Consider the following 19,445-nt stretch of genomic DNA (forward strand, 5'->3'; position numbering starts at 1 on the left):
GTGGCGGTGTCTGCTAGACACCGCCATCCATATTACCATGGGAGCGGAAAGCAGCCTTTCCGTGGTGGCGTTGCTGCCACGGAAAGGCATGCGGATTTTGCAGTTGGGGGCCCGTTACAGGCCCCCAGGATGTTGGGGGCATGGGGGGGCACATTGGGGGTACCTATGGTACCCCCCTGCATTGGCACGGACAGAGTGGCAGGCGCTGCGCGGTGCCTGTCACCCTGTGCATGCCAATGCACGATGTGCATTCCCAGCATTGTGGCAGGGCGGTGCTGTGAGCACCGCCCGCCACCATGCTGGGAATACAGGATGCCGGTGCGGGACCGCCGCACCACTGGCGGCCGGTCCTAGCACCGCTAGGGTGGCGGGCGGACAAGAGTCCGCCCGCCAGCCTTATCGGCACCATAGTTAGAATTATTAAAAAATGTTAAAAGTGATAAATGATAAATGTAATATAAAAAAAAGTATATATTTTTTTATATATTAACTTAATAATATTAATAAATAATTATTTCATTTAATTATAAAATATTAGAAACATAAGAAACATTGTAAATACATATATACATATACATATATCTGTAATATAAATATAAAAATAAAATATATATATAATAAATCAAAATAATAAAATTAATATGTATTTTAAAAATATATTTTACACTACATTAACTATAAAAGTAGGGAAATGTTGGATAGCGTAGGGGATAAAATTACTATTCCCACTACAGAAAGTGCAACAGTAGGGAAAGTGTTGGATAGCGGAGGGGAATAATTTACTATTCCCACTACCGCAAATGCAACAGTAGGGAAAGTGTTGGATAGCGGAGGGGAATAATTTACTATTCCCACTCCAGTGAGTGCAACATTAGGGAAAATGTTGGATAGCGGGTGGGTACAAATTACTACTCCCACTCCAGGGAGTGCAACAGTAGGGAAAGTGTTGGATAGCGGGTGGGAATAATTTACTATTCCCACTCCACCAAGTGTAACAGTAGGGAAAGTGTTGTGTAGCGGAGGTGAATAATTTAGTATTCCCACTCCTGGAAAATAATTCACATTAATTAACAAATAATTAATTTTTCAAAAATAATTTACCTCCCACTATATTCCCCTATAAACTTCACCACCAATATTGTAAAATATTACACAATTAACATAATTATTTAACCATTAATTAATTAACTAATAACAATTAACAAGCAAATTAAAAACAGTTAAAAAAATTACTTCACACAATTAACACTATAAAATAACTTTAAATAAATATTGTATATAAAAAAATAATAAAAATGTTATTAAAAATAAATTACTTCCCACCCGACTCCCCTATCAACCCACAACCAACTCCTAAAAAAATTACACAATTAAAATATTTGCCAATTATTTCTTAATAATGAATATCCAATTAATAACTAATTAATAACATGTTTAACACAATTAACAATATACAATATTAATTACATAAATATTAATTATTAAAATTATTAATTAATTAATTAAAATTAAATTACTTCCCACCCTATTCCCCTATAAACCCACAACCAACTCATAAACAAATTACACAATTAACATATTTACCAATTATTTATTAATAATTAATATCCAATTAATAACTAATTAATAAAAAAATCACAATTAACAATATAAAATATTAATTACATAAATATTAATTAATACAATTATGTATTAATGAATTATAATTAAATTACTTCCCACCCTATTCCCCTATAAACCCACGACCCGCTACAGAACAAAAACGCAATATTTATGTTTTAAAAAATATTAATAACTTCTAAAAAATTATTAATAAATATATTATACTTAAATTACTTCCCACCCTATTCCCCTATAAAACCATAACCCGCTACGGAACTAAAATACGTAAAAATTAATTAACATACAATAAATTACTTGTAAAATATTCAAACATACATTACAAAAATAAGCTATACTTTTAACACATATACTAACATACAAAACACACACAGAAAAAAAATTGATATTAACAACGATATTTGTACTAACAATATTACTAACATCGATATTAATTAAAACAATATTTCTTACCTGCATGTCGATATTATGGTCGACAATATTCTTGATGGTCGATATTCTGTCATATCGATATTTTAACATCGATATAATGGTATATCGATATTTAGACATCGATATTATGTCTGCGTACTGTTAGACAAACGTTAAAACTTTTCCTACTCTGGGGCAGATTCTGATCCGGGTCGGAACGCACTCCGACCGAGTCGGATCCGGATTATTTTCCGACCGAGCCGGACCCCTACAGTCCGACCGAGCGAGTACGATGCGCACGTATGCTGTTGGACTCGGTTCGGTCGGACTCCCATAGAAGTCAATGGGAGCCAGTTGTACGACGCGTACATGCGCTCCCATTGACTGAATGGGTATGTCTCGAACAAGAACGCCCCCTACAGTGGGTACGCGTCGGTGCCATCCACGCCGACATGCCTCTGTGGGGGAGACCCATGTGTCCCCCTGTGTGCGAGTCGTATGGCTGCGGGTGTCGGGGGGGTCCGACGCAGACCCCCGAAGTCTGACTCCGGGAGGATTTGCGAGCTGGACACTCCGGCTCGCACAGGCTGTTCGACGCGTGTATCGTACTGGCTCGGTTGTGAATCGCATCCATTGCACGCCACGGTTAGCTTACGACCAAGACGTACGGAGTGGCTTGGACCCGGAAACGACTCGGTCGGTGAATTTCATGTAGCTCGCATCGTACTGGCTCGCTCGTACAGCTGTACGAGTCGGGCGGAAAACACGCGTAAGGCTCGTAGTTTTTCCATCCGGTTCGCGTTCGGTGCCCTTCCGACCCAGATCGGATTCGGCCTCTCTGTATGTGTGCTGCACAGTGCAGCACACATGCAAAGTTGGAAAAGAAAGGAGAAATAAAAACATTTTTCCATTCAACACCTTCTTTCAAATGGCATTAACTTTTCGCACTTATCCCTGTCTACTATTGTTTGTGGATTGGGTTTTGCATCAAAAGACATGGTTGGTTGCATGGAAAAATGCCCATGTACCACCGATGTAACTCCCCCTAGATGCAAAGTAATGCAAAGCAGTGCTTTGTGCTGCTTTGCATTACTTTTAGGGCCGTTTCCAGTGCAAAACAAGTTTTGCACTGCAACGTAAAAGAGAAAAGAATATTTTGTGCTGGTTACCGACAATTTTGTGAGGCTAACCCAGCGCAAAATGTTTGAGAATCGCCCCTTTGGAGTACTTTCTCGATTACTAAGTGATTAACTGCACCACATGAATAATTTAGATATCGCTTCATAGCCCAGGCAAGGGCATGAAGCATTCTGATTTTCATCTGTATTCTGGTATCCCTTTGGGTACATGATAAAAAAAGTTTTTATTTGAGGTACCTTTATGGAGGGGAAATGATTTGATGGCATGAGTGAGGTTTGGAAGCAGGGTAATACTGTTGTGTAGGTCTTCAATAGTGCATAGGTATGGGTGGTGTAAGAAACAGCCGTGCATGTAGGTACCAACTATACCTTGATATTATTATTATGGCAGGTTTGTTGTTGGTGCTGCCATCCATTGTTATAACACTACACTGGGCTGAACGCAGTTGTGATGAAACTCAGGAGCCCAACAATACAATTCTGGTCTATACAGTGGCACTGTGGTTCACTGTCATTGATGAATCTTTCTGAATCATTTGGACCCATTTGATATACATCTAACTATTTAGTCAGGAACCAGCCAAGTTTGTATTGCTTTTCTGAATTCTAGGTGGTCGATGATCGTCCTTATTTTCTTTAGTGGGTTTCTTGGATTGTACCGAGGAAGAACAATTCTTTCCCTCCGAAAAGAGATAAGTTTAATGCCGTTGCAAGTCTGGGATTAAAGTTCCTTTTTCAGTGTACTGTTTGAATTTGGGTTTGAAAAAAATTGGTTCAGTGTTATGGCTTGTCTCATGAGCAATACCATGAGTTCTGAAAGATATTCTTCTTGCAAGTGGTAATGGGTGCTGGGCTTTAAAGGGCAACGGGGATGTGGTTACGTCTGTTCAAGATAAGACCTTCTAAGGCCAAAGCATTCTGGATAAGGTGAAGGCTGGGGAGTAGGAACTTTGTCATCTTAATGAATAACCCATTAGATTAGTCTAAATATGATAGGGCTAGAGCTGTTGAGGCTTAAATAAATAAATAAATTCCACATTTGTAAAGCGCTATCTTACCACCCCTAAGGGTATCCAGGTACTGGGGGCCGTCGGGGAGATTAAGTGAGCTATTGCCCAGAGTCTCATAATGCTGAGCTGCTGCTGGCACCGGGGATCGAACTTTGAGCCCTCTGCTCCTGAGTCATCGGCTCTGGCCGCTTCGCCACACCCATCTCTTTGGAGTCCCTATGAGGGTAGTCAGGTATGGAAAAATCCAATACAATGTTCTCACAGTGCGAAGGTACTTTTGTGCTATTGCTGACCTGTATTTTGAGTTAGAATTTAAAGGCAATAATTAACCAAAAGTTCCTTACGTGTGTCAAATGGTAGGAGCCTTTTCAATCTCCTTTGCCAGGGTGTGGTTGGATTGTACAAGTTCCATAGTCCATAAGTGAAGATCTCCATTTTAGAAAGAATTATTTCAGGTGGTTTTCTTTCCCTATACCACAGATTAAATTATCAGTTTCAGGTGGATTTCAGGTGGTTTTATTGCAGCCAATTCTTAACTGCCTACAGGCTTTTGGTAAATCCAAATGGTTCAAGCTCTGGTGAGTTATCCAGTTTAAGTATAACTTGTGTGGATCAGCCTGGTTGAAAGCCATGAGTTTAAAGCAGTTTATCAGCTCAGGGAGTGATACCAAATCTATACTAAATAAGAGGGGGCATTGTTGAGTCTTCTAGAAAACCTTCATATTGTGAGGATAGCGCTGATTGATGAGGAGAGGGAGAAACAATTTGTGTTCTATCTGTGAGATGTGACTCAATTTTAGGGACAAACTTTATATACATGCATTATATGCTCTTTTAATTACAAGTGATGCTGTACAGTATCAAAGGCTGCTGAGAGGTCCAGTAGGAGTGTGGCTATTGCATTCCACCCTGTTCTTGAGGTCATCCCATATTTCAATTATTGCTGATTCAGTGCATCTGCCTGTTCTCTTTACTGGTTGAATAGTAAGGTGTTTATCTTGTTGGAATCTGAGATCTGAATGAATACTGCTATTTCAAGTGTTTTCCTAGAAATGGAACATTGGATTAATGCCTAATTTGTTGGATCCTCTGGGCCTAGTGCTGTTGTCCTTGCCTCCTCATAATTGGTTTGATGTGAGACATTTTAATTCGCTCCTGGAATTCTCCGGATGACAGTGATTTGTTAATTATTGCTCTAGCTGCTATGGCTGCAGAGACAACTTTGAGAATGTTCTTGAATATACTCAGGGTCAGGGGTCAGCAGGGGATCCAATGATGATGATTGAGACTATTAGCTTCTATGTGTCTTTTATGGATAGTAGATTCAAGGAGCAAAGTTTTGGTTGCATGATATTGTTGTCATGATTTGGCCTGGTTGACAGAGTAATGTGGCTGCTAACTGACTTTGTTAGGGAATGGCTCTAAAGATCCTTGACTTTTATAGTCACATGTCTGAAGGAGGGTTCCACAGTGCATTTGAATGACTGGTGCGATATAGGATGCTGTCTGGTTTTTGGATTTCAGTGATAATATTGAACAGTTCTTTGGTCAGGTTGGTGGTTGAGCTGAGAGTAGTGAGATTACCTAAACCTTTTATCAAAGTGCTGCAGATTTTGTACGTCTGTTCTATGTTTAATCTTTCTCAGTCATTATGTGTTTTTCTTCACTGCGATTGTAGAATTCTGATTTTCTTTTTTTGTAGGTTTGTATTTGGATTCTTACAAGTTTGCTGGTGTGTGGAGGCTTTAATGGGGGCTACTTTGTCGAAAGATTCAGCATGCCATTGAAGAAATTGGTTTACTGATATCAAAGGACTGAGTGGTCGAAACACTAACAATTCTTTCTGGAACGTGTTGATTTTGAAATTCTTCCATGGTCTGGTAGAGAAGATGAACTTAGGTGCTTGTGTTCATGGCGGCGCCTTTTGAAGAGTGCTTACAGCCAAATACAGCATCATAGTCATGGCCTGCCTCATATATAGCCTGGTGACAAGCTAGTGGTAATCAAGAGTTTCAGTGGTACTCAGTAAACCAGGTCTAGTTTGGGTCCAGTTTATAAAACCTTGTTTTGAGGTCACCTAGGAAACATATATTAGGATGATCAATTGTGATGTCCAAGATGGAGTCCAGGAGGCATCTGCAAAAGTTGTGTAGAGGAGATCAGTAGATTAGGAGAAATAAGGTGGTGACAGTCGGAACTTGTGAAACGCGTTTAAGTAGAGATTAACATTCTGGTGTTGAGTGTGTATGATCAAGTGGTTGCTAGATAAAATTTGTATAACACGTCTAGTACTTCACCACTCCTGCAATTAGGTTGTTTTCTGTTAAGTGTTAGGTATCCGTTTGAAATGGCAGTGCATCGAATGGCTGGAGCCCCATCTCTCATCCAGGTATCTATGATACAGATAGTCAGCATGTATTCACTCACGAGGTCAGGTATGTGGATTCCATTCTTTCTTAAGGATCTAACTTGAACTGGTTGCATTGCAAATGTTTTCAGTTGACCAAGATGTTATGTGGTCCCCATTTGATTTTGGTATAACGGCACTGGAAGCACTGAACATTTATACAGTGCTTTAACATGTTAGGTGTCTAGGGATCAGCTCTGGAGGTCAACATTGTAACATATTTGCAAATATGTTTCTGATAAGAGTTCTAATTGTTAAACTGGTACAAAGGCTACTGCTGCCAGCAGCTCTCTAGCTACAGAAACGAAAGGAGTATTTTTGAGTGTTCAACTAATAGTATAATAGTAAGCATGTATGGTGAGAAAATTGCCACACGTATTTCTTATTTATTTGGGAGTTTTACAATTAATTTGGGGAGTTTTACAGATATTTTTACAAATAATTTACAACAAAAAAAAAATTATTGGTATGTATTCAGTTTTACTTCTAGAACAGTTTGCAGTATTTTTATACTATTTGGAAAAAAAGCATATAATTATAGTAAAGTCAGCGATCCTTGAATTGTGAATTTCTCCAAGATACAAATGAGCATTTGCTTTAAACACATTGTGAAATAAATGTTCTTTTAAATGTATACATCAATGCCCTAACTGCCAATCAGTAGTTATTGCAAGTGCTTTAGAGTTACTGGAAGTTGAGTTTGAAAGGCGTGGCAGCTCCGAAACTGGAATGGGCAACTGGTCACTAATTATCATCGTACACAGTTTGGAGATTTACCATGTCACTAAAGGATACAGAAAAGGTAGTCGATTCCCCATCTATAAAGAAAGCAGAAAAAAGTGATAGTGCAGACCATGGTGCAGGGCTACAAATCTCACACACAGCCCATTCATCTCAGTTTTCAGTTTTTACACTAGTAGTATGTACCAATGTCTGTGACACGCATTTTGTAAATGTGAAGTTTTAGGACTGCAGCAGCACATGGAAAGGAGGCTCCAGAGATGGATTTTTCCTGGTGAGGTGCTTTATTTCTAATAACCCTAGTAATTACATGTGGCCTACTAAAGGAGCTATCCTCCTAAATGTTCTCCTCATTCCTCTTCGTCCTTGTTTTTTTATCCCTCCCATTTTCTGGCCATTCGACCTCACTACCTGTGAGAGTCAGAGGCAGACTAGAGAAGTGACCCAATTGCCCAATGTGGCGACAACTTCTCAGCGACATGACATCAATAATGCTATTGAGGCAGTGCGTACCAATTCATCACTGCTGCCAAAACTGTGCGAAAAAGGCTGTTTTAATGACACAGGTGTGCATCACAAAATAAATGTAGACCTCGCTAATACATCATATTCCTGAATGACTACCTCACCCAGATTTCTCCTTCTTGTTCATCTCACATATCCCCGACAGTGCCATAATTAACTCTTGGTCTGTCTCATAACCTTCTGGCCAACGTAACCTCTTTACCTCTAAAAACCTGTAAATTCAGTGACCTCCACTCCTGATCTACCCATAGCGCAGTTAAATCTTACCTATAATTAGGCTATCTGATTTTAGGTTTAAACCTATAGTAACTGATAAAACCCCGCCAAAAGGAAACTAGCCATCACTGCTGTAAACATATAAACATTGAAAAACACCTTTGCAACCACAAGCTAAGTGCCATTCAAAGAAAGGAAAAGATGAGTGAAAAAGACATTGTTATTTCATCCTGAAGGGGCCTATACAATGTAACTTTGTTAAACAAGGCAGCATCAAGAAAGACCGGGCTAACATTATTCTGCTTGAGTTTTGTTGTTTAGGGATGTCACCAAAACATTGTCCCGTCTTCCTTCTGCTGTTTTCAGTTTTGTGGTCTTTTGTCTAAAGATGCAGTGTTTAACAGCATGTTTTAGGTATTATTTACTTATTTTATAAACTTTCGAGAATAGGGAAATATCAAAATCATATTTGATATTTTGGTTACATTTGATTTCATGGATAAATAAAATGGCTGGTTTCATAAGAATCTTTCCTAATATGTACCATCACATTTACCCTCAGACAGAGAATGAGTGAAATCATTTGATACATCAGCCCCATTTTCTAGTGAGTCAGTATTGACTGTAAGTGAATTGCCAAACACCCCAAGCATTAAACATTCAATGCAAGATGTAGTGACAGGTATATGTGAAAAGAAAGTTGTTACCAAGCATCTGAGATAGTGGTGAAAACATGACACCAGACGTTTGGTAAACATGGAACGCAGTGTCACTTGGAATGCTGCTGAAAAAGTTCCTGCCAAGTTCAATAAAGATCGGAGTGATATTGTTTGTATTTGCAGTAATTCAGCTATGTATGTGAAAACGTTGTATGATGGTCTGTCAAAATCAATACCGGAGCTGATGTGCTTTCCTGTAAGAGATCCTTGTCACTTGCTAGATGGTATGCTGACATCATCTTTACAATCTTCAGAGTTAGTGAAGAATGCTATTGACTTTGTAGTGAATTCTGGTGCAGTAAAAATATATTTGGACCTTGCATACTCTTTGCACACGATATCTATACACATGCACTATCAGTGCAGAAAGCAAGCAATAATTAAAATTAAATTAAAATTCCATAAACACCGGAAAAACACTGTTTCTGTTGTTTTTAATGGCATGAAAATGTGTACCCACTGATAACCACTGTTTTATTAAGGTTTTGAAAAAACCCCACCAGAATTTACCAAAAATAGAAACTGAAAACTGGAAAGCCTACCTATATTGTAACATGCCACCCAGAAAAATCCTACTTAGGACTTGTAAAGCTCCCCCTTTCAACTATCAACTGCAACTCCATATTTAAACTTCTCTTCTAATAAGCTTCCCAAACCATTTGGTAACTACAACAAATAAAACTCCATGGCCACCTCTGACAAGTGCACTCCTTCATGCCTACAAAACGGTTTTGCCTGACACCCAACATCCGCATGAACAGCCCGCTCTAAGATTCTTTGCTCCCAGCAAAAATGCTGTAACTCTTTGTTAATTTTCCTGTGTGCTTTGTCAATGGCACTCTGTTTTGGGGCACCTCACCACTCCCGTCTAGCCATCAGCTCAGTAAACATTAACCTTGTTCCTGACCAATAATGTTGTATTTCCTTTAAGTCCTTCTTGATCACTTTAAGCAATCTCAGATCCTTCATTTTCACAAGGTCATTCTCATCTGATTTAAGTATGAGTACACCAGTACACCCTAAATATTTGTGCAAAATATTGAATGTATTTAACAGTTCGCTCTAATGCATGCCCCCTTTTCCACACCATTTTGTCTGGACCATCAAATAGTCAAAGCTCAACTGACTACCATATCGCTGCTGCGAAAACCTGCCGTTCTGCACACTTTATAAAGCTGTGACCAAATATCCAGACTGAGATGAAATCTCTCTAAGGTCCTACTACACATCCTACAAACAACAAAAAACATATGTTATCCACAGTAACATCTTAATACAACGCTTACTCAGCGCAAACATACCACTTAAAACTGTTTGATCTAATTCCCAATGTCCTTAATCCTTCCCGCCCCACAGCCCTATGTGTCAGCGTCCATTGTAAATGAGTGTGTTTAAAACTCATTCACCGGCAGGTTCAGTACTCTCAACGCTCAGCATTGCTAAAACGTGTGCACTTATCAACTGGAATCCATCTCCTGTACCTGAATAAAAAAACACACCAGACAAATTTTTCCTTTTATAGCCCCCCAAGCTTCCACCGGACAAACCTCCTGCGCTGGTTATCTCTGCATGACCACCCTCTTCCCTTCTCCTCATTGATATGTTTTACCTTTTTTGATCCTTACTTCCAGCCATTCTACTCAATCCCTGCTATCCCTAACATGTAAACATACGCCACTTCTGCCCCCTAATAACTCAGAAATACGGAATGCCCCAAAGAATAACCAAACCATGACTCCTGCAACCAGTCTAGCTTCATCCTCAGTTTTACACAGCTCCCAACCCTGGAACGATCCTCTTCAACAAAGCAAGCATGATTGGACTGCATAAACTTTCTCTCACCCCACCCTTCCTGGTCCGCCCTTCTAGTACCCTTCTACCCAATTCACCACTGATGGCTTGCACCCCCAACACATCTTCCCATAAAGCGCCTCTACCGACAGTTTTCCTGCTATGGACATGGGAGACAACCCTTTATCTATCAAACCAAACAACCTTTCCATCCCTTGTGCATGTTCCTCAATTTGTAAATTCAATTCAAGCTTGCTGATAGGTGCCCCTCCTTGATGGTGGCAATCATGCTTCCACCAGACTTAGCAATCTGCACTGCCTAATTCCCAGAGCTCCACTGGCATGTATGTTTTACTACCTGTCTGCCTCCTGTGCGAGCCCACAGAATCTCCTTAACTGCGAACGAGACAAGGCATCCACAATGTTTATGTCAAGTCTGGGGACGTTGCTCATCCAAAACATTACATTATGCATCAAACATTCTAGTCCAAAAAAATGAACAATTGAAGATCCTTTGAGTCCCGTGCAGACAGCCTATTCCCATTCTACAATTGCTTTGTTGTCAACATTATAAGGTGCTTTCTTTGTTCACATGGGTCCAACCTTATGGTCACGCCTCCATACACCATTCCCCCTGCCAAATTAAGCCAAGAGCCACTCCAGCTGCTGCATCAAAAAAAATCACCATTCTCCTTCCTCCATGAGTCTAAGAGGTACACTATTAAATATGTCTGGACAACATTCTATACTCTTATATCCGCCTTGATGCTGTAGTGAGTTCTCTCTGAATACGTACAGGCATTGTTAAGTTAGCATACCCACGTTAGATGTTAGAAAGCCATCTTTTTGCTTTTGCACACGGCACTGCGTTTACATGTTATTTCTTAAAACAAACTGCTGACTCGAGACTTGCTTCACACAAGCGCGATCTGTTGTTACTATCCCAGGCTCTGCGCAGCGACCTTGGTCTGTACATGGTGTGACAAACAGTCTGGGTTATTACACAATGCATGTTTTTCACTCTAGGTTGATCGGCCCACTATTTAGCCATAACACACGCGCAGCTGCAAATGCCTGAAAATTAGTGCTTTTAATATCACAGACATCATGTTTATTATTCAGACCGAAGACGAGCCTTCCTGCGAGAAGACTCCTGATGCTCCTGTGATGTGATTTCACTAAGCTGATCTTTGAGGTATGGGGTCCCCTATTCAAGCCTAAGAGACCTTCTATTAGCATAATAATAATATTAGCTTCTTAGTAAAGGGAAGGTGGTAGTATCCACTGTCATTATAATATGATCACCCCTTTTATATTCTATGGTATTGTAACTATGTTGCTGGTTTTGATATTAATCATTTGTCTGCTTGTATTAGCCAAAGTACTGCATCTTAGGACACGTGGTCTATAAAAATAAATCCCTTTTATTTACAACGTGTCTCTGTTGATTACTGTTGTGGACTGATGTGAGAATAATATACGAACAGGTATTTCCGATTCCCACCATTCCTGAGTATGTACTGAGTCGCTTGTTCTGGGTTGTCTACACATTGGGACCGCCGAGCTAAATCTCGGATAACGAATGGGACACTTATGCTAGCCGGATACTGGGTTCTGGGTTCTGAGGTGAGTTTCTGGTACACCACAATTCACTGAGGTCCTGGGGTTCTTCGCATAGTTCTGTGTATCAGCAGAATCCCTGCAACATGGCGCACCTAACGTTTGGTCTATGAGTTGAAACGCCTTAGTAGTGCTTACATTTAGTCCACAGCACCCTCATTCTTGTTTCCGGATAACAAGTCTGACGGATTTTAAACCTACCTACTTCTATTGATATAGGTTCCTTCAAGCTTGATCATTAAAAAGGTTATTGGACCCTTGTGCTACTGAATACTTGAAGTATAGCTTGTCCTTATGGCAATTAATATTGCGGCGCATAGCCGTGCGGCCCTGAAACGTCACTTGACGCAGTATGGGGTGCCGGACGCGGGCATGGACGTCATCTTTGTGGTGGGAGCCGATGCGGCTCACCCCTTTGAGTTGTTCTACTCTTGGGTGACGATTCCGGCAGTCAGTGGTAATGATAATACATTTCATTCTTACACTGCCACTGCCGTGCCTGCCGCCTATGCACCTTATAGGACACAGGAGATACCAATATCTGCTTGGCAACATCAGATTTGGTTTAATGGCGCCCTCCCCCATGTGGTTATACCGCCGAGAATGGGCCCTTTATCAATTGCGGGGGCCACTTGGCCGGTACTAGCCGGATTTACGCCTCATCCCCGTTACCTCACGGTGACGGTGGATGAATTGCGTGTACTACACACTGCCCTTATAACGGTATATAGGGCGTTAGTGCAGTATGTGTCGCGCACTGTACAGGCGGGGGCGCCTGTTAGTGCGGGACAACCTAGTGATCGTCACGCGGTGGTCATTAGTCCTGTTATGGTCAATTCTGTTGTCGGCAAGCGCCCCCTCACAAGGGATGATTATCCTTTTTGGCTTGCTGAAAAATTTGACCAAATAGAGGCGGTTTATCCGCATACAACTCCTGTGGAAAAACACAGGATCCTCACCATTAGTTTGCCTAAAGACTTAGTTCCCCATATAGATGATTGTGTATCCTGGGGTAAGATTTTTGCTGCGACGTACGCGCAGTGCTTCGGCACTCCGTCTATGTTACAGCTGCCCTCCATCATTAAACAGGTTCAAGAGGACCATGGAGCGGAGTCTGCGATAGAATTGGGGATGCGGCTCCTCGGAGATTTTGGCCTGGTGGCTACCATGATAATGGGAAACCTTAAGGGTGATGCGTTGCACTTTCAGGTTCGTAATGAACTGAAGAAAGTTGCTGAAGAGGACAAGCCGCAGGAATTTGCTAAAATAATTGCAGAAGCATATCGTGATTTGGGTCGTAGCTCTTTAGGAGTTAAGCCTGTGATCAAAAATCCCGATTCTAAGCAGCAGGGTAAGGCAGAAACTTTTGGTAAGGATGGTCGGCCAATTTTTCCAAAACAACCTTGGCGGACTAAACAACAGGGGAAGCAGCAGCAGAAACAGGGCTCTCGGCCTGCCTCTCCCGTTCAGTCAAGTAGTGAACGCACTTATGATCTGCGAGATCGTGCTACTATTAAGTCTCCTGATAGATTTCAGGTTTCTGAACCGCGCTCTCCTCGTTCTTCACAGGACACATCGGCTACACAGTCTGGTGGCGGAGGCGGTGGCAAAGGTCGGGGTGCTCCACAACAGCGTGACCAACCCCGACAGACTGAGGGTAAAGGCAAGCAGGACGAGTTTGCTCGACAAAGACCCCCGTTTCAGAAGAAGAAAGTGGCGGCTCTGACGGCAAAATATGCCTCAGATAGTGCGGACACAGCTTCAGAACCGGACATGGGCGCTGACGCTACTGGACAGCGCGGCAGAAATTACCATAGTCCGTCAAGCACTGCGTCCATTTCTGGCGGCGACAGCAACTGATGTGTTGGTTACTGTTGAAACAGCTGACACCAGAGTGGCTCCCCCTGATAGACTTTTTGAAATAGTCTTATTAATAGAGGGTGACATACAACGTACTATAAAAGGGATTTTTTGGGATAATCTGACCACCACCTATGATATCCTCCTAGCGGAGGCAGATTGGCCCCCGGCCTTCATTTTGGAAGCTCCTAGAGGGGAGGAGAAAATCCTCCCGTCCTTTGCGCACACGGTGCCTAAGGACCAAGCTGAAATGTACGCTGGTGAGTGGGCGCTGGCACTTGCGCCAGCGGTGTATCGTACTCAGGTGGGTTGGGACCGGTTGTCCCCCTGCCATGAGATTCCATTGCGGTCTATGCCCCAGCCACAGCCCCAATATCCCATGCGTCGTGAAGCTAGACCTCACGTCGCGGCGATCCTTGAACAATTGGAATATCAGGGTGTAATTGAAACATGTGTGTCCCCTATGAATAACCCTTTATTCACTGTAACGAAGCCTGACGGCTCGTACCGTTTAGTTTTGGATTACCGGCACCTAAACTCTCATTGCCGGACCTGCGCAGTACAAAATACACATAGCTCGGCTCTAGTCGACAGTCTCGTGCGTAAACGGTTTAAAACGACACTTGACATTTCCAATGGCTTTTTTAGCCATAACCTGTCCACACTGAGTAGCCAGTGGACAGCGTTTACTTCGGGCGGTAAACAAAAACAGTTTACGAGATTAGCCATGGGCTACAAAAATAGCCCTGGCGTCTTTTCCGCTCGCGTGGTTTCTCTCTTAGAAAGAATAGACCCCGAGGCATACTCCTATGTTGACGATATCTACCTCACGGATGACGAGCTGTTGCCGCATCTGTCTCGAGTCGACAATATTGTAGTGAGTTTTGCTGACTATGGCTACAAATTCAATTTTGCGAAGTCTCACATCGCGGAATATACAGTGTTGTTTTTGGGCTACGAGCTCAATAATGAAGGAAAGGGGTTAGCTCCCCACTTTCTGGAGAAGTGCGCATGTTTGAGTGCGCCAACGACACTAAAGAAATTACAATCTCTGCTGGGCTTTCTGAATTTCGGCCGTACCTACATTCCTGATTATGCCCAGCGTATCAAGCCGCTTTACGCCTTGGTACAACCCACATTTTCGAAGTCTAGCTGGCAGCTGGAACATTCTAAAATTTTACAGTCTTTACAGGCTGACCTTCTTGCTTCACAATATTTGCTGACACGTGATAACCGCACCAACCTGGTAATAAGAATAGTGCCAGGCGCCGTGGGTTTCACGTATTTGACGTTTAATGAGGGCGATACAGTCCCCATTGCGTACAAATCCCACTTGTACACCTCTGCTGAATTACGTTTTTCCGCGGTCGAAAAAGTTCTGACTGCTGTACAGATGGCGATCCTTAAAGAACGCGCACTGTCACATGGGAAACAGATTCTGGTTGTAACACCCTATCCCGCCTTAGAAGCGGTGACAAAGGCAAGTGTACCAAATTCTAAAGCTTTGCATCCCCGGTGGATACAATGGGCCACAACACTGACGTCGCCAGACGTCACCTACATCTTTGATGCCTCATTACAGACTCAAGAGTTCTTGCAGTATGAATTCGTTCATCCGGCTCCTCTGTCTTTGCGCCCGCTCGAAGAATACCATTGTGTCATATACACTGACGGGTCTGCGCAGCCCGCAATTGGATCAAAGCACGCCTACTCAGCGGCTTGCGCAATTGTCGTAGGTACTTTCGTAAATGGTGAATTCCAATCTGATGCGGTGCATACGCAGTCATTGGGCGATTGTACCGCGCAATTGGCGGAGCTTCGGGCTCTAGTGCTTGCACTGGAGTTTGCTGATCCCCGAGTCACTACTCTAATAGTGAGTGATTCTTTTTACTGTGTCCAATCCTATAATGACAATTTACACTTCTGGTCTCAGAATGATTATCGAGACACAAAAGGTGGCACAATTAAGCATAAAACGCTTTGGGTTCGAGTGGCGGACTTTAAAGAACGTCTCCCACTCGTGAATGTAATTCACACTCTTGGTCACCAACGACTTGGTGTCCATGCTGTCGGCAACAGCTTGGCTGACGAGGCAGCAAAAACAGCAGTGGCTACATACTTAGTGGCAGCAGTAACCAGATCAAAGAGTAAGATTGATGATGACATCTTGGCAGCTATTGCTGCTACAGAAAAGGGAGGCGATTACCCGAAGGGTTTTCCTTCTCGTTACATTTACCATTTAAGTCCTGATAATGTCCCATTAGTGAGGATTAACGACGTTGGTGACAGAATTATTCCCAACGCGGACTGCAGACCCGCACTGATTCTGGCTGCTCATGAGGGGTTGGCGTCAGCCCACGCCGGAGTGTCAGCCACTATATCTCTGCTACAACAACGTTACTGGTGGTTCGGTTTATATAAACAAGCGCGCGCTTATGTTCTCGATTGTGACATTTGCCAACAGATTAAACCTTCTACTGTTGCGCGCCCATCACAAACACAGTTGTACATATCCAATAAACCATTTGGTTGTGTTTATTTGGATCACTGCGGTCCTTTTTCTTCTGATACTGCGTACAAGTACATCTTGGTTGCAGTGGATTCGTGCACACGTTTTCTGTGGGTATGGCCACAAAGGAGTGCTGACTCGCGGACTGTCATCAGAGATTTGCGTGTCTTTGTGGGAACTTTTGCGTGTGGTACCTTCCATTCTGATCAGGGCCCTGCGTTTGCCTCTAAGGCTTACAAGGAGGCTATGAGAAATTTGGGGGTCCTAGTCAAATTTTCGTCCCCCTACCGACCTGAGGGTAATAGTGTGGTGGAGCGAATGAACCGTGACTTAAAGCAATCATTGACAGCCCGTGTTTTAGGCACAGGCCGAAACTGGCTAGCCCATTTGTATAACGTCCAACGTGCACTTAATAATCTCCCTAGAAGGTCTCTGGGTGGGCGGACCCCGTACATGATGCTCTTCGGAATCAGAATGTTTGTACCAGACCTTGATGGTCTAGACATGGCGGCGTCGACCGCACCCTTTGACGTAGATGATCACTGTGCTGTTTTACAGACTCTACAAGAAGCCAGAGACACTCTATCGAAGGAACACTTGCCCTCCACATCTGAAGTTGAAGTTCAGGTTCCGGTAGTCGGCTGGCTACCCCGAGTTGGAGATCTGGTCCGTGAGAAGGTGGAGAACAAGAAGGAGTTCGGCCCCTCTTATCGTGCACCAGTTCCAGTGCTTGGAGTGCAGGGTACAAGAACAGTCATTTTACCTCCACTTCCTGGTCGAAAAGAAAACAGGTACATCTCTATTGACAATGTCAAACTTCAGCGAGTGGCCGATACTTCTTAGCATGACTCCAGCAGTTTCATGCCAGACGATGCAAAGAAATTCAATGTTGACTCTTGCTTCTAACACCTTGCCTGATGTTGCCATCGAGATGCAAACGGTTACTGATCCCTTGTTGATGCCATCGGCAGGTGGTTTGCCCGAAGAAACTGAGTATGCTTATCCTACACGTGGTCCCTCGCCTGTTTTACAATCTACGGCACTTGGCCAGTCCCGTTTCTCCTTTGACACTAACTCATTGCCCTCAAGCCCCCCATCGAACATTGCAGTTTTTTTCAGCTGGTTTAAGAGACATTTTTTGATTGCCCCTTGGACATACATTTGGCTGTTGCTTTTCAGTGTTTTTTTGTTTATGTCCATTGGATTTGTGATAGTTTTTTTCCGTCTTGTGGATGGCCACTATCTGAGTGAGAGATCGACAATTAGACTTATCAATGGAACTTTGGCCCCCCACTCCTCGTCCCACATCATGAAGAGGGACCAGACTTTTGTGAATATTACTGCCTGGCCCGTCTTGGATGGAATCGCATGGGATGCTGTTAAATTCCAAATTCATGGGCCTACAGAGGTCATTAATGTACCTAATGTATTTCGTGTTTCTATGGGTGATGTGGTTAGGCAGAACATACGTTCTGATGATTGGGATGTACACGCCATTGAATCACTGTTTTCTGATTTAAAATATTATGCCGCTTTTGATGCTGAAGATTTATATGAAAATGCGGCTAATTATGCGGAACAGTATTGTTTTCAACATTATGGCAATCATTTCCTGCATAAAGCTAATACATTTAGAAATTTTGTAAATTATACCCAATGGGAACACTGTCCTACTCCCGAATTCGGAAGTTCACAAACACTAATTAACAAGTATTCATATTTTACCGATTTCAGTGTTTCCAACCCGGCAGCGTTTTATTTTAAGGTGCTGCCTGAGTCTGCCGCAAAGGTTAGACTGACACACACGAAGCTACTTTATTCTAAGTCCTTTATGGACGAGTTGTCAATCAAAGGTTATGATGTATGGAAGGCTACTATTGATCTAAAGTCGGTTTGGGGTTCCAAGCCGTGGCAGGTACAGGGTACAGAGGCTTTACATCGTGCCTGTCTTATACCAAATCATATTTTATTTTTAAATTCATCCATCTTCCAAACCACCTGTTTTGGATTGGCTACTTCTAAACAATTAAAGTCACCTTCTGTGCCAGATCTGGGCGCTTATCCCAATTGGAATAACCACACAGATCTGTCCCTTGCTGCTTTGCAATCCTTAGTTTCAAATACATCTTTCAATATTTCGAAAGTTAATAGTGAGGGTTGGTTAATTTGGCAAAGCAGTTCAGATATCTGTCAACGACGTTTTCTGGGGCTGCAACCGGGGTATACTCAGGAACGCGTAGACCCTCGGTTTGAGTCGTCACATACTGTAACTACATACTCTGTGGGCAAGTTATGTCAATCTTGGCTGCAACATTCCACTTTGGCGTCTGTCAAAGTTCATTTATCACAATTACATGACAAAATAGATTTGAATGATTTTGTTAAGGGTCCTGTGGGTGGCAGAACCAAGAGGTGGGCGTATGCTATTTACAACGAAGTCTGGAAGTTGTCACAGATTGAGGCGGCTTCCAGATTGCGAGCTATTGACCAAGCAAACATGGAGAAGGTTTTGGCCGTTATAGATAATAGCATTAGCACTCTCTCTTCTAGGATTTATACATTAGATAATATTGTTTCATCAGTTGTTGATATTGTGCATGATGATATGTCTGTGTTATATCATGGTCAAAACCAGTTGCGTTCTGTTATGCAGTTTGCATGGACATTGCAGACTTTAAAGGCAGGGAGAGTCCCTTGGGACTATCTTAACACTACATCGTTATTCCTTCCCTTTAACCTTACTGACAAGCAGCGATTTATGTCCATGAAGGATGCTACATTTTCATTGTTACATATTGAAAAATTAGAACCATTGCCTTTTTCTGTAGCGGAGATCAATTCAGCTACGTGGTTAATCCACGGATTGATAACTCTCCC

Source organism: Triturus cristatus, chromosome 3_2, assembly GCF_964204655.1.
Source record: "Triturus cristatus chromosome 3_2, aTriCri1.1, whole genome shotgun sequence".
NCBI lineage: Eukaryota > Metazoa > Chordata > Amphibia > Caudata > Salamandridae > Triturus > Triturus cristatus.